Here is a 13,174-nt window from a genome sequence, read left to right as displayed (position 1 = left end):
TAAAGCAGAAGCTGTTTAAACATTTGAAAAGCAAATCAGTATTTGTGGACTCAGGAACTCCCTTCACTGTTTGTAACATTATGTTTCTCATCTGTAAGTTGAAGCATTTTTATCACAACCTCACAAGTAACTTTAGCTCTTAGTACCCTAGGTCCCTCTATTTTTATAATAATGCATATACAGCAAGGTAAAGCAAATATTCTATACTCCTAATTCTTTTGATAATTCAACTGTGCACATTGTATCTTGTGATGTGTTAACTTCCCTAAAATCACACGGCTTCAGAGGCCCTTCCACAAGAAGCAGTTCAGCAATGGAGCTGGGGAGACTCCCTGTCACAGGTGCTCTATGAATGCAAAGCCTGGCACAGCCATTGGCAGAGGCAGCCCTGGTGTGACTACCAAACTGACCCTGCATGGACACGAATAAACCAGAAGGACGCATGCTCCTGCAGGACACCTAGCACCAGAATCCTCCTGGCCCCTGGAATAGCAGCCCTCCATCCCACATCCAGATGCATGTTCTCCTTCCCTAGCACCAGGCTTCCTTGCCTTCTAGTTGTAGCAGTGCCTCTGTTTGCTATACTCTGATGATCCCAAAGTCCACTGTCTTGCAGTGTCCCTGAAAGGAACTCTGAAGTGCTGCTGTCCCAGATGCCTGTGACCTGGTCATGTTGCAGTACAGCCAGGGTTGTGTAAGTGTTCGTTTATTTCGGGGCATTCTTAAGAAGGTGTTGGGGTGACAGTCCTTTTGCAAATGGTTTGGGCAACAAACTGGAATCCATTCAGATTCAAAGACTGAACAATTTGCCATTTACCAAGGAGGCAAATTTACACATTTTATTGCATTCAAAAGCTCTGAACTAAACTGTATGGAATGTTTTTCTCCATGGGGTTGTTTACCTTAGTGTTTTCCTATAACCAGGTTTGTTAATTCTATTACTCTAAGACAATGTATACTTAACAAATAAACAAGAATCACAGGAAATTTAGAAAAGGCATATTTAAAGAAAAAATGTTTAAAGAGTAATCACCCAAGATAAAAATCAATCAATTTTTGGTATATTTCTTTCGAGACTGTTTTATTTCTCCATGTTCATATCAAAAAAGATAGATTTATTTACCGAACATTTTACTCTTACACTTGGTGACGTAAGCTTGGTGTCTTTTTTTAAGGGGTTAATTTAAGAGCAAGGTAACATTCATTTTGAATTTTTATGTTCCCAGTTCTCATTCTTACTAAGCTGTGTTAGTTCAACTCACCACTACAAGCATGCTTGAAATGTGTGTTTATCTCTTAGAGAGTCAGGGCCCATTGCAATGTGTCCTTTTTGTAATAACTGCCTTGGTAAATTAGCTGGACAGCAGGTACGGGGCATTCTGCACACCAGCACAACAAGTCTTCTGCTGGTAAAGAGGTAGAATGTCTTAATTTTTGGAGGGTTTTTTTATGATTTGTAAAATAACATTACTGAAGCATTGAAACAGAGACTGTATTAACTTGTTGAGTGCACATATTTATGTGACCAAGTATACATGTGCATACATCCTTGCTCATCTTTATCCTGTCACTGGGTAGAAGAAGCAAAAAGCATATTTATTGCATCATTTTGTTTCTTTCTTATTTGTGATTCATCCAGAGAAAGCTAGCATAAGCGTAGGAGTTGCCTTCTGTACTGTTTCTTTCTCTTCAACCATTGCAACATTGCAAGCTCATCTGACACTGCTTTTCATTTGCATTTTAATTACAATTTTTCTTGATATTGCTATGAAAAGTCAAATTAACACAAGCTCCTGTTTTAACAAAAGCTACACCCAATATTCTCCAAATTGGAAATAAAATTGACTATTTCTATTGAATTAACTTTCATTAAGTGCTTACAGAAAGTATGTTTAAAAATTGCCAGTATACAAAAAGGTGAAATTACCACAAAAAAGTGAAGACAATGTTGCTTTGTTACATTTTTATTAAGTCTGCTTCATATGGTTCATGGAAAAACAAATTATCTGCTGAAAGTTGAGACCAGACATGCCTGTGGTACTTATAAAAGCCTGTCTGAAGTTTCCAGTAATCTAGTTGGGGTGGGCACAGAGTCAAGAGCATTATCCTATAGGGTCTGAGTGTTCTTGCTGATTCAATCTGCAATCTCAGTTGACCCCGAGGCGGGAGTCAGACTGGAGAAAATGAGATGCTCTCAATATGGGGCCAGATGTGGTCCAGATCCCTTGGTGAGCAGTCAGCAGTGTGAGCAGGGCGGTTTCTCTGTGTGCACATTCCTTGTGCTCACGGAAGCAAGGGCAGCCTGCAGCTGCCCACTGGGCTGCATCCCGGCTGCCCCTCCCTGGTGCTGGGCGTGAAGACCTGGCCAGAAACAGGTTTGAGTTGGCCACTTTTCTGCTCAGGGCAGCACTTTGCTTTCTCAGGGTCTGGTTTCCCAGTGTTCACTGAACAAATTCAGTGCCTCAGCGATGCCTCTTTCTACTTCCTGACCATGGGTGATACTCAGTTCCTGACTGCTCTTGTCCTGCCCCTCTCTCCTCTGTGTGCGCAGAAGTCGGGGTGAAGGCCAACTGTTCCTGGGCAAGGGGCCTCTGGGAGACTCTGCGTGTGCTGAGGGGGTCTCTGTGAGTCCTCCTGTCAGGAATAAGCCTACACCTGGAAAACTGCACATGGTCTAGTCACTGTCTATGTCTTTGTCATCTTATGTGTCCATATAACTACAGACAAGAGGTCATCCATAAAGAAAAAGCCGCCAACAGTCACACAGAAAGCAGAGAGACACAGTGATGGGAATATTGTGGGGAAAACCTGAGGGGCAACTTCCCTGTGACAGCTACCCCAGCAGAGGACAGAGCAGACTTGTCTCTGCCAGCAGCACCATCTGAACAGTGTGGCATCTAGTCCCACTCAGCTGGCCCTCCCTGTTATGTGGGGGATGTCTGGGCTCAGTGCAGCCCTGGGCAGGACATGTCCCTAAGGCTGACACTGACATGACAAGGGGCATATCCCATGTACTGTGAATGCCACTTTCTCAGGAACAGCCTCCAGGGTAGCACCGCACATGTGGGCCTTGGGATGAGGTCTGAGGAGGGTCCAGAAAAGCCTTGAGGACCAGCCATGTGGTGTCAGAAGACAGACTCCATGGCAGCCTGTGAAATGTGGGGCCGGCTGGCCACTGTGGCTGTCACTCAAGGGCTTCCCAAGGGCCACCTTCCTTACTTGAAGCTGCAATGTCTTCCGTGGCTCAAATTTGTCTATGCCACTACAGTAGCTTTGTGACACCGGGACTCGTTTTGGCGTCCCATGGCTGTCCAGGGGCCCGCTTTACCTGATGTCCTCTGCTTGTCTCCTCCTTCCTAGGGACTGCTCTGGCTTTTGAGCAGCTAGATTCTTTCTTTTATTTCTGCTGATGGATGGAAGCTTCTTCCCTTCCCCCTTGGCTTCCTCTTCTCCCTCAGAAGTACCGAGCCCGACTGGAGACTCTAGGGCTCAGTGTTGTGCCACGATAAATTCCAAATGGGAACCTGGGAGGTGTGGGCAAGAGGCAAAGCCCTGCCCCTCCTGACACAGGAGCTCTGCCAGGTGACCAAGCCCACCGGGGGCCCCAGGCTCTGCTGGCCTAGAGCAGCACCTGTGGGAATGAGCAGGAATCTGAGACGGTTTCTGAACAGGAGTCACAGTGCTAAATCCATAAAGTGTGGGAAGGATCAGGACAGAGGTGAGGGTGAAGTGAATCAGCTCACATTGTGGAACAAGAGGGTTTGAAGAAACACAGACCAGACTCAAACAAAAGCCACTTAGCGCACAGACACCAGGAGAACCCACCCTTCCGGCCCAGTGAAGTCTTGGCCTTGCACAGCCCACAGGGAAAATGCACTTAGACCCCTGCCTGGGCCTGGCTCTCCACTCAGCTCATTCACCAACCTGTGTACACCAGGGCCCCCTCAGTCTGCTTCTCCAACAGCCTCAGGCCATTGCAGATTCCTCTGGCGATGCAATGATGGCCTTTGCAGTCAGGTGAATGTTTTAGGATTGGTTTTTTTTCCCTCCAGCTTTCCAGGCAAAATTTTCCTCTCTTGAAAAGTTATAATTATGTCAAGAGCCTCAATAAATTATACTCATTTAATTTTATGGTGGCAGTTGAGAACTTGAGATGTATGACTGCTAGTCAAACACCAAGGTGTAGCCTTTCAGCCACACATTTTCCAAGGAAATAATGGCATTTTAAGAAGCTTCATGAATTAATGAATAGAACTTTGAGGCTAATTTCTGGTGAGCTGTAGCTTTGTCAGACAATCTTAAGAGATGGAAAGCTATTGTGGTGTAGTTTGACGAAGACCAACACCTCTCAAACCAAAACACAGGCAAATGCTTTTAGGATTAGAAGAATGTGTGAGGCAGCCTTGGCAGCCTGTCCTAGGGGGACCAAGACCCCTGACTCAAGGGGACATTAGGGAGGCTGCCCCTGTCCCCATAATAAGCCCTCAAGCCCAGTTCAGGAACTCCAGGCAGGATGAAGGTGAGGTCATAGCTTAGGGCTGGAAAGATGTCAGGGATGTGGGTCACCTCAAAGCACAGGGGACACAACAGTCCCCCTAGACAGATGACCAGGAGTAAGGGTCAACAACTTTAAAAGTATAGAATCTCACAGCTGTTATATAGTAAGAGATTATGGAGCTAAGCAAAAGGATGACAAAAATGTGAATTTCTGAAGTTTTTTCTTAACAAGTAGGTTTAATGAGAGATAAGGAGAAAAATTAATAACTTGGAAATTAAAATAACAAAAACAAAATCAAGAAAGTGCCCCTCACAACAAGAAATTAAATGCAAAGGGGGAGAATCCAACAAAAAGAAAAAGCCATGGCAATGATAACTCAAAACATATCAGTTTTAACCATCAATGTTAACAATCTCAATTCACCAATCAAAAGAATTAGACTAGCAGATTGGGTCAAGAAGCAAGATCCAACAACATGCTGCATACAACAAACACACTTAATTCAAAAAGAAACTCATAGACTGAAAGTTAAAGGGTGGAAACAATACTCTATGCAATGGGAACCTGAAAAAAAGCAGGAATAGCTATCCTCTTTGCAGATCAAGTAGATTTCAAACCACCACTGATTAAGAGAGACAAAGAAGGAAACTACATCCTTGTAAAGGGAACAATCCAAGAGGAAGAGATGACAATCATAAATATCTATGCACCAAACACTAGTAGGTCCAACTACATAAAACAAATACTAGCAGACATGAAAAGTCATATATGCACTAATACAATAATAGTAGGGGACCTCAACACCCCAGTGTCACAAATAGATAGATCAACTAGACAAAAAATAAGTAATGAAATACTAGAACTCAATCAAACTCTTGAACAAATGAACTTAATAGATGTTTACAGAGTGTTCCACCCACAAAATCAGAATATACATTATTTTCAGGTCCACATGGGTCGTCTCCAAAATAGGCCACATACTCACGCATAGAACATGTTTAAGAAAGTGCAAAGGAATTAACTTTATCCCCTGTATATTATCAGAACATAGTGTGATGAAACTGGAGATTAATAGCAAAAGAAACTGTAAAAATTTAATAAACATATGGAAATTGAAAAACACACTTCTGAATAACCAATAGGTCACAGAGGAAATTAAAGAAGAAATCAGACTTACAATTAAATGACAATGACAATACAACATATTGGAATCTTTCGGACACAGTGAAAGTAGGCTTATGGGGAAATTCATAGCAGTGAACACACATATAAGGAAAACAGAGTGAGCCCAATTAAAGAACCTGATGCTGAAGCTCAAGCTTGTAGAAAAAGAAGAGCAGGACAAACCCAAAGCTCATACAAGGGAGGAAATTATAAAGATCAGAGCAGAAATCAATGCAATGGAGACTAAAAGAATGACACACAAAAAATCAATGAAGCCAAGAGTCGCTTCTTCGAAAGAATAAACAAAATTGACAAAGCCTTGACCAGTCTTGTCAAAAAAAGGAAAGAAAAGGCCCAAATCCATGCAATTAGAAATGAAAAGGTGAAATTACAACAGACCCAGCAGAAATCCAGAGGATCATCAATACCTACTTCCAGAACCCATATGCCTGATGGAAAACACAGAAGATGGAAAACACAGAAGAAATGGATAGATTCCTAGATATGTATGAATTTCCAAGGTTGAACGAAGAAGACCTAAAAGTTATAAACAACCCAATATCAATCAATGAAATTTAAAATGTAATTAAAAACTTACCAACTAGGAAAAGCCTGGGCCCTGATGGCTTCACTGATAAATTCTACAAGACATTTAGAGAGGAACTACTGTTTAAAATCTTCAGTGAAATTGAAAGGGAAGCAATACTCCCAAATTCATTCCTGGAAGCAAGCATCACCTTGATCCTCAAAGCAGAGAAAGACCCAACCAAAAAAGAGAACTAACTATAGGCCAATCTCATTAATGAACAAAGATGCAAAAATCCTTAATAAGATACCAGCAAATAGAATTCAGAAGATCACCAAAAAGATCATACACCCTGACCAAGTGGGATTCATCCCATGGATGCAGGGATGGTTCAACATATACAAATCAATGTAATACACTATATCAATAGAGCCAAGGACAAAATCCGTACGATCATCTCAGTAGATGCAAAAAAAGCATTTGACAAAATCCAACATGAAATTTATGATAAAAACCCTACAAAAAATTGGAATGGACAGTCTCTACCTCAATCTGATAAAAGCCATCTATGAAAAGCCAACAGCCAATATCATACTAAATGGTCAAAAACTGAAATTCGTCATACTAAAATCAGGAACAAGACAAGGATGTCCAATATCACCAGTATTGTTCAATATAATTGTGGAAACATTAGCCACAGGAATTAGACAAGAGAAAGAAATAAAAGGAATAAAGACAGGAAATGAAGAAGTCAAATTGTTATTATTTGCAGATGACATGATACTCTATACAGAAGACTCCAAGAATGCCACAAAAAGTCTTCTAGACTTAATAACCAAATTCAGTAGAGTAGCTGGATGCAAGGTCAACACACAAAAATCAATAGCTTTCCTCTACATGAACAACAGACTCACTGAGGGAGAAATAGGGGAAACGATTCCTTTCAAAATAGCATCCAAAAAACTGAAATTCCTAGGAATCAACCTAACAAGAGAAATCAAAAACCTCCTCTCTTAAAACTATAGCACCCTGAAAAGAGAGATTGAAAATGATATCAGAAAATGGAAAGACATCCCTTGCTCCTGGGTAGGAAGGATTAACGTAATGAAAATGGCCATACTTCCAAAACTGCTATATAGATTTAATGCAATCCCAATTGAAATTCCAGCATCAGACTTCATGGACCTTGAGAAAACAATCCAAAAATTCATTTGGAACAAGAAGAGACCCAGAATAGCAAAAGCAATTCTAGGTAACAGAGACATGGCAGGGGGAATCACACCCCCCAATTTGAAACTACTACAAAGCTACTGTAATAAGAACAGCATGGTACTGGCAAAGAAACAGACCTGAGGATCAGTGGAACAGATTAGAAGATGCATAAACAATGCCATACACACTCAGCCACCTCATCTTTGACAAAGGAACCAAACACCCTCGATGGAGGAATGATAGCCTCTTTAATAAATGATGCTGGAAAAATTGGGTTTCAACTTGCCAAAGATTAAAACTAGACCTATATCTCTCACCATGCACTAAACTAAAATCAGAATGGATTAAAGATCTAAATATTAAAATAGAAATGCTGAACAAGCTGGAAAAGAAGTTGGGTAGAACTCTTGAAGACATTGGTGCAGGAAACGATTTTATGAACAAAACCTCAGTTGCCCATGAACTAGCACAAACAATCAACAAGTGGGATCTCTTCTTATTAAAAAGCTTCTGCACAGGAAGAGAAACCACCAGCACTGTGAAGAGACAACCCACAATGTGGGAAAAAATTTTCACCTGCTGTTCCTCAGACAAAGGTCTACTATCTAAAATCTATAAAGAACTTAAAAAAATCAGACCTCCCAAATTTAAAGACCCAATCCAAAAATGGGCATCTGAAATGAACAGACATTTCTCATGCAAAGAAGTAGAAATGGCAAATAAACATACAAAAAATGTTCAACATCACTGGTCATTGAAGAGATGCAAATGAAAACAATGCTGAGATTCCACTTCACCCCAGAAAGAATGGCTGCCTTCATAAAGTCAACCAATAACAAATGCTGGCGGGACCATGGGGAAAGAGGAACCCTGCTCCACTGCTGGTGAGAGTGTAGACTGGTGCAACCACTGTGGAAATCCGTATGGAGATACCTCAAAGATCTAGGACTGGAAGTCCCATTTGACCCAGCTATTCCCCTGCTAGGTATCTTCCTAAAAGAATTAAAAGAATCATACCACAGTGATATATGTGCACTTATATATATGTTCATAGCAGCACAATTTGTAATAGCTAAAACTTGGAAGCAGCCCAATTGCCCATCAACTGGACACTGGATAAAGAAAATGTGGATTTTTAAAATAAAATGGAGTACTACTCAGTCATAAAAAATGAGAAACTAGAGACATTTATAGCTAAATGGATGCACATTGAGGCAATACTCTTAAGTGAAATAATAGGACACACATGTATAAATACCATATAGTTTCTCTAGTGTGAGAAACTGAATGTGTAAATAAGGACTTAAAAGGTATAATAGATAATGTGAAATAGGAGGAAAAGTGTCAATGGGGAAGGGGAAGTGGGAGGGGTAGGGGAAAGGAAAGAAGGGAATGGAATTAATATGAGAAAATGAAAAAATGGAAACAGTCTTTGTAAATAGGGAGGGATGGAGGGGTTGAAGAGAGGGTAGGGGACAGGGGAAAAATAAGAACCAAGAGAGATTATGGAAAGGTGCAAATTTCCAATGATGAATGTCATTATATTGTATACCTAAAATGTACTAATAAAATAAAACTTAAAATTAAAAACTTTAAAAAAAGAAAGTGTCCATGTCGGTGCCAGAGTCTCTGCTGGAATCAGAGAGCTCCACTCAGAGCAGCAGCTCAGCTGTCTGGACCACATTGGCGGGTCTCCCATCTTGGTGTGCTCCAGGGATGTGAGCATGGTGTCTCCCAAGTGAGCAGAACTTTCCCACACATGCTAAGGCTTAACATGACCGGAGGGGAGGCTCAGGCCAGTGGCCTGGGACAGAGATATTGGCATAAAGCCTGTGGTCAGCAGCCAGGACACAGCCATCAAAGTAACAGACTCATGTGTTCAAGAAGATGAGCATCGAGACAGAGAAGGTGTTAAAACCTGTTAAAGAAAAAAAAATCTACATTAAAAAATCATGAGGTGTTAGAAAACTTAAAAATTCAGCCACTGAAATGCAGATGTCAGCAAACAGGGTAAACAGCAGAGTGGCCACAGACAGAGGCCACAGAATAGCATGGGACACTGTGGACACAGCCAGGAGACTGGGAAATTACATAAAATGGAGAAAATAAACCAAAGGCAAAGGTCCAAGAGCTATTAGAAATCTGTCCAGGACAAATGAAAGCAGGCATAGAAATGTCAGAGTAAGAAGCTAAGAGAAGTACAACAAGAATACGGTCAGAGAGTAGAGCAGACTCAGAACACTCTTAGGAGAAACTGACAAACTGATGGCCACCTTTGAACAGCAGCTGATGGAGAAAAATGCCCGCTGACTCATCTGTGTGTTTCTGCTACTACAGGCAAAAACCACAATACAATGGACCCTCGAGTTACAACTGGCTTAACATATGAATAACTTGGGTTCCAATAGGAATTTTAGTTTTAACTTACAAGCAAATCTTGAGTTATCACCTGAATGCCAGCCACTTCTGCTTCCAGATGGCCTCAGATACAGGTTTAACCCTTACAGAGTTCTGGAAGGAACATTACAACTTGTGTGGCATTAATGGAGAAATCCTGGCTCAATTCTCTCTAAGGACCCTGTGATCTACCTGGAAGAAAGTGTGGCCTAAAATTGTTCAGGAGACTGAAGGCAATTGACCAACTTGAGTTACAACCAGCCCTCAGGAATAAATTGAGTTCCAAGTCAAGAGTCCACTGTACCTTTCAAACAAGTTATGTACTACAACAATGTACTAAAGGGTAATGAGTTATGACTCAGTTGCACATTCATATAGGTCACTGATAAAGAACAATAAGCTACATTCATATCTATGCACCTGACATGTGATACTGCAAATATCAAGTCTGTTTTCCTAAGATTGAGACCCTACTGAAACTTAGGTGAATTGAAAATGCTTGACTCATTTTTGCTCCTTGAGTTTGGCTCTCTGACTTGGAATAGTGCTTTTTAAATGTCTAACACTACCTTGGTTCTTTTCAGAGATTTCATTCTTTTCACTGGAGGCTCTTTATCTTTAAAAGATGGTTATAAGTCAGTTTTTCTTATTTTGTAGGGGCCACCTCAGTGTGTAAAGTTGTATTCAATTTGTTCCATTCCTTATACTTCTTCCCAGGACCCATGTGTCCTTTCCTGGCCCCTCTCCTGTGTTTCTGACTCAGCACTTGACAATTTCCTGGCATCACCAGTATCCTGGTTCCTGTCTCAGTCTTATCTCCTCTCCTGGGCACTTACTGATTTATTCTTCATTTTGAGGAGATGTCTCTTCAAAAATGATTTTATGACAAATCATTTCCTGTTTCACACCTTCCTGGGACTCCTTTATGTCTATCTTGAGTTTTCAAAGCTGGGATTCAACTTTGTACTTAAATTTGAAAATTCTTCAATTATGTCTAATTCTTAATGACAGCAGTATCTGGTCCTTTGTGGGAATTAAAGTCTGTTGGGGAGTTTTGGTGCTCACTCTCTGGTTTCAGTTTGCAAAGCTTTCTTTGCATGTTAAGTTCCTCAGTTCCTGAGCCACAAAGTCACCATGGAGTTCCAGTTGGCCCCTGACTCTTAGGACTGTTCCTTCTTTCGACACCATGAAGATTGTTCCTGGGGACAAGGCCTCCATCTTGTCTCTGGATCCTCTGACAGTTGCATTTCCTGTAGCTGCTCTGCCTGCTGGGACCACCCAGCTCCAAGGGGACTTCCTTTTCATGGCCAATTTTGAAAATATTTTGCTACTTGAAAGGAGAGCATCATGCTGCTTTTCCTTCCAGCCCTGCTTTGAGATGTTTGGAAAATACAAGGACTTGAGTTGCTGCATCCACATTGGGGAGGGGAGGGGAGAGAAAGTCAAGGAGGAGTGTAAGGGCACCTCAAATTCAACAACACTGTACTGTTTCCTGAAAGACATGGAAGATATATGCACCACTACCTAGGCTGATGCACAACTTTGTCTCCATTCACTGGTCTCTGCCCTGACACACGAACATGGTAGTTGCCTGCAGTTCTCCTTCACACAGTTCCTTGCTGTTGCTCATGGTTTTCTCCCACAGAAGCTGAGGGCTGAAGCCCCTGTGACTGCCCCCAGGTTCCTGTGTGGATGCCAGGGTAGGGCCCCAAGAATAGCAAGCCTGGATCTAGGGTCTGTAGGGTGAGCAATCAGCCTCCCTCAGCCTGTGACTGGTGAGACCTAACTCACCAAAGCGAGCTAAAAAGTCACTTGGGGATAAAGAAAATGAGCACAAAGTTCACACAGAATGTCTGAAGCAAGCTAAGCGTGCCACTTTTCTCTTTCTTTTTCCTTGCACTCCACTCCTCCTTCCTGCTACACCACCTGCCACTCAGAAAACACACACCTGCTGCCCCTTCCCCTGCACACTAGGTGTTCTGCCACTTTGGTTTCTAGATAAGGACTTTCTCCTGTTGGCTTGTGTCTCTGGGCCTGACTCAGTGGAAAAGACCTTTAAATCCAAACTGAGGGCACAGTGCTCTGGGGAGGAATCAGAGAAAGAGTGCATATTTGGAAGAGATATAGCAAAGCACAGTCCTGAGGAGCCAGTCTCACATGGAGACAAGGTCCTGGTGACCCCCATGGCTTGCTGACCTTCCTAATACCTGCTGGCCAGTCTTCACCAAACCCTGCTCTCTATCAGGAACTAGCTGTTCCTGTCAATCCAGAAGTGTGGGAAAGAAATGACAGTCCATGGAAGTAGTGTGTGTTGAAAGGGGAAAGTTTTGAAACAAGCCACATTTTCTGATTTGTTCCTTTTACCAAGTCTATGGACAGGATTGTTTTGAAATTTTCTCTTCGGTAAGCCTGGCATATCATCTTTTAGCACTGACATTTTAAAATTCAGTATACAAGCTAAGGATTCAAATATTATTAAAAGCAGGAATTGTGGGTTGCTACACATGTATCTAATAAAAAGGAGTTCCATTCTATTTGAGACCTAGTTTTACACTGTTTTGGGTAAAGTGACTCCATGTACTTCTTGGCTACTTTTCATTGCTGTTGTGGATTAAAATCAACAATCAATCTCTAGTGTTAATGGTTATTGACACAGATACAAAGCATATTAGAAGAGATCCCAGGAAATGTATTTAGGACTCTTGGCTAATATTCCAGCTTCTTCACAACACTTCCATCCTTGGGTATCTACGGACATTAATAATCATTACTGATTAATAATAATTAATAAAACCAGGAGTCTCAAAAGGCTAGAGACTCCAGAAATCACCCAAAGGCTAAAGAACCACAAAAAACTAAAATATAGTACAGTGGAGATAATTTCTATTTGTAAAAAGGGAAGTGGTTCTTAAGGTGCCAGCCCACAGGTCTGGAGGAAACACCCAAATGGAAAGCTAGTTAGAGCTCATGAACAGGGCACAGTTCCACTCACCAGGAAAGTGAAAGGCCTTTCTGGGAGACAAGACCCCCATGGAAGGCCCGGTGACCAGATGATTTCACCTTTGTGTGTTTTGGAACAGCTCGTGACTGTGGTTCCATCACTCAGCGATTCTGTCTTCCAAGTGTCAGTCAACTTTCAAAACTCTCCTGCCATATTTTTGTCATATTTTTAAAGGAATGAAATAATAATAAAGCTATCATCCACCCTAAAATTAGGAAAAACTTTTTTAAACATCTGATATTCAGTTCTGGTAAAGCCAATATGCATTGTATTTAGCAGGGGTGAGGGTGGGAAATAAATGCAAATGTCTTATTGGACCTCAGCTCCACTGGCTCAGAGGTAAAGAGCTTTGCTTTCAAAGGTTAAAAATTCATTT

The sequence above is a fragment of the Heterocephalus glaber genome, unplaced genomic scaffold (assembly GCF_053883595.1).
Source record: "Heterocephalus glaber isolate CG9 unplaced genomic scaffold, H.glaber_assembly_v1.0 deba00001610, whole genome shotgun sequence".
Lineage (NCBI taxonomy): Eukaryota > Metazoa > Chordata > Mammalia > Rodentia > Bathyergidae > Heterocephalus > Heterocephalus glaber.
The sequence above is the reverse complement of the archived record's forward strand: the minus strand, read 5'-3'. Positions refer to the sequence as shown.